This window comes from Rhinoraja longicauda, chromosome 41 (genome assembly GCF_053455715.1).
Source record: "Rhinoraja longicauda isolate Sanriku21f chromosome 41, sRhiLon1.1, whole genome shotgun sequence".
NCBI lineage: Eukaryota > Metazoa > Chordata > Chondrichthyes > Rajiformes > Arhynchobatidae > Rhinoraja > Rhinoraja longicauda.
Window position 1 is genome coordinate 801,784 of NC_135993.1, and position 4,141 is coordinate 805,924.

The following is a 4,141-nucleotide window of genomic DNA, read 5'->3' on the forward strand; positions in this document are numbered from 1 at the left end:
CAGTGCAAGAAGGAACTGCAGATGCTAGTTTAGACCGAGGAGAGAAAATGCTGGCGTAACTCTGCAGGACAGGCAGCATCTCTGGAGGGAAGGAATGGGTGACCTTTCCGGTTGAGAGTCTGAAGAAAGGTATTGATTCGAAACGTCACCCATTCTTTCTCTCCAGAGATGTTGTCTGTCCCACTGAGTTACTCCAGCATTTTGTGTCTTATTACTGAGCGATCCTAACCTACCATCAACCTCATTGGAGACTGTCGGACTATCTTTAATCGGGCTTTATCTCGCATGAAACATTATTCACATTATCCTCTTTATCATGTATCATCTATACACTGTGGACGGCTCGATTGTAATCATGTATTGTCTTTCTGCTGACTGGTTAGCACGCAACAAAAGCTTTTCACTGTGCAATAAACTAAACTCTGAATGATATCTCCAGCTTTAGGGTGAAGCTGGATAGACTGGGCTTGTACTCGCTGGAATTTAGAAGACTTAGGGGGGATCTTATTGAAACATATAAAATTCTTAAGGGGTTGGAGAGGCTAGATGCGGGAAGATTGTTCCCGATGTTGGGGGAGTCCAGAACCAGGGGTCACAGCTTAAGGATAAGGGGGAAGTCTTTTAGGACCGAGATGAGAAAACATTTCTTCACGCAGAGAGTGGTGAATCTGTGGAATTCTCTGCCGCAAAAGGTAGTTGAGGCCAGTTCATTGGCTATATTTAAGAGGGAGTTAGATGTGGCCCTTGTGGCTAAAGGGATCAGGGGGTATGGAGAGAAGGCAGGTACAGGTTACTGAGCAGGATGATCAGACATGATCATATTGAATGGCGGTGCAGGCTCGAAGGGCCGAATGGCCTACTCCTGCACCTATTTTCTATGTTTCTATGTTTCTATGAAGCTGGAGAAACTTGGGAAAAAAACTGCAGATGCTGGTTTAAATCGAAGGTAGACACAAAATGCTGGAGCAACTCAGCGGGTCAGGCAGCATCTCTGGAGAGAAGGAATGGGTGGCATTTCAGATCGAGACCCTTCTTCAGACTGATGTCAGGGGAGGGAGCGGGACAAAGATAGGATGTAGTCGGAGACAGGAAGACTAGTGGGAGAACTGGGATGGGCGAGGGGATAGAGAGGGGAAGCGGGGACTACCTGAAGTTTGTGTCTACCTGGAGAATCTTGGAATGTTTTCTCTGGATCATCAGAGACCTGTTATAAGTGTATACAATTATGAGAGGCAATGATGGGGTAGACAGTCAGAACCTTCTTCCCAAGGTGGAATAGCCAAATACTAGAGGGCGTAGCTTTAAGATGAGAGGGGCAAAGTGTAAAGGAGATGTGTGGGGTAATTTCTTACACAGAGGGTGGTGGGGGCCTGGAACTTACTGACAGGGTTGGTGGTAGAGGCAGATAGGTTAGTGGCATTTAAAAAGACTTTTGGATAGGCACCTGGATATGCAGGTAATGGAGAGATATGGGTTATGTGCGGGTAGATACAGTAAGTAATGGTCTTGGCATCAGGTTCGGCACAGACATCGTGGGTTTTGGGCCAAAGATAGACGCACAATGCTGGAGTAACTCAGCGGGACAGGCAGCATCTCTGGAGAGAAGGAATGGGTGAAAACCCTTTTTCAGAATTTTTGAGTTTTGGGTTTAATAGGAGGTTACTTTCAATTGGGGAATTTCAATTTAAGGGGCGGCATGGTGGCGCAGCGGGTAGAGCTGCTGCCTCACAGCGCCAGAGACCCGGGTTCCATCCTGACTACGGGTGCTGTCTGTACGGAGTTTGTACGTTCTCCCCGTGACCTGCGTGGGTTTTCTCCGGGTGCTCCGGTTTCCTCCCACACTCCAAAGACGTGCAGGTTTGTAGGTTAATTAGCTTCAGTAAAGATTGTAAATGACTGATTGTGAATTGTCATTCTAGTCTGTAGGACAGTGTTAGTGTGCGGGGATCGCTGGCCGGTGCGGACTCGGTGGGCCGAAGGGCCTGTTTCCGTGCTGTATCTTTAAACTAAACTAAACTAAACTAAACAATAGATAGACATGAAATGTTTGGGTAACTCAGCGGGTCAGGCAGCATCTCTGGAGAGAAGGAATGGGTGACGTTTCGGGTCGAGACCCTTCTTCAGACCAAACTAAACAACGCTCATACAGTACCATTGTGTTTGTAAATATACAAGCTCTGCCTGCGGTCATAGAGCCACAGAGTGATACAGGTGTGGAGACAGGCCCAACTTGCCCACACCGCCAACATGTCCCAGCTACACTAGTCCCACCTGCCTGCGCTTGGTCCATATCCCTCCAAACCTGTCCTATCCATGTACCTGTCTAACTGTTTCTTAAACGTTGGGATAGTACCAGCCTCAACTACCTCCTCTGGCAGCTCGTTCCATACACCCACCACCCTTTGTGTGAAAAAGTTACCCCTCAGATTCCTATTAAATCTTTTCCCCTTCACCTTGAACCTGTGTCCTCTGGTCCTCGATTTTCCTACTCTGGGCAAGAGATTCAGTGCATCCAACCGATCTATTCCTCTCGTGATTTTATACACCCCCTTATCCTCCTGCGCTCCAAGGAACAGAGAGAGACCCAGCCTACTCAACCTCTACCTATAGCTCACACCCTCTAGTCTTGGCAACATCCTCGTGTATGAATCCTCGGTAAGCTGAGAGCTAGGAACGGAAAGGGTGTCAGGAAGAGAGGGGAGGAGATCACAGCCAGGAACAGTTTCCATCTTGTTTGACAGGATGCCATTACCGATGTCAAATTAGAACATGTGTGGATTAATGGGAGCATTAATGGCAAAATGAAAGGTCAGATTACACGATGAACAATGTCTTAGATATAACTGAAACTTATTTATTAAAGTGACCATTAAACTTTGTGGCTGTGACTTGCTAATGACCTCACAGTGACTATGAGCTGCTGCCTGAATATCAATTGAAGTCCTGGTGAAATGACAATCCAAACTATTCTTCAGGGAGATTTATCTGTGGAGTATTTTTTTCAGTTTTAATTTACTTCGGCTCCTGGCTATGACTCTGAGAAATGGCAGGGACTGGATAAGGAGCCGCCCGAGATGAAGGCAGAGGCTTTCCATCACACAAGCCAACCTTCCTTCCATCGACTCCATCTACACCTCACGCTGCCTCGGCAAGGCCAGCAGCCCAGACCATCACACAAACCAACCTCCTGTCCCTCGACTCCATCTACACCTCGCGCTGCCTCGGCAAGGCCAGCAGCATAATCAAGGACCAGTCTCACCCCGGCCACTCCCTCTTCTCCCCTCTCCCATCGGGCAAGAGGAACAGAAGTGTGAAAACGCACACCTCCAGATTCAGGGACAGTTTCTTCCCGGCTGTTATCAGGCAACTGAACCGTCCCACCACAACCAGAGAGCAGTGCTGAAATACTATCTACCTCTTTGGTGACCCTCGGACTATCCTTGATTGGACTTTGCCGGCTTTACCTGCACTAAACGTTATTCCCTTATCATGTATCTACACTGTGGACGGCTCGATTGTAATCATGTATTGTCTTTCCACTGACTGGTTAGCACGCAACACAAGCTTTTCACTGTACCTCGGTACACGTGACAATAAACTCAACTGAACTGAACCGTCTGTGTGACACTGGGCTCTCGTTGGCCTCAGTGGACAGAGTCTGTCGAACCCACGATGAGGGGCAGAGAGAAATGGCTTGGCCATGCAGCAGGGAGGGGGGGGAATGGGAAGGGGCAAAGGGGGGGGGGGGATTGGGGAGTTGAGGGAATCTTGCATGTACAGGGAGGGCCTGAGAAAAGAGGGTTGAAAATATGGGGGAACTGGAGATGGGGAGAAGGGTTTGGGAAGGTGGGGAGGAGTGGAGGGGTTGTGGGAGAGCGAGTGAGTGGGGGGAGGGAGAGGAGGGGAGGGGAGGGTGTAAATGGGGGAGGGTGTAAATGCTTCCACCTCCCCCCTCCACTCCCCTCCCTCCCCTCTCCTCCACTCATCTCCCTCCCCTCTCCTCCACTTACCTCCCCCTCCCCCTCCCCTTCCCTCCCCTCCCCTCCCCCACCTCCTCTCCCCTCCCCACACCCCAATCCTCATCCCCGCACCCATCCCCTCCCCTCCCCGCCCCTCCCTCCCACCACTCTCCGCCTCTCAT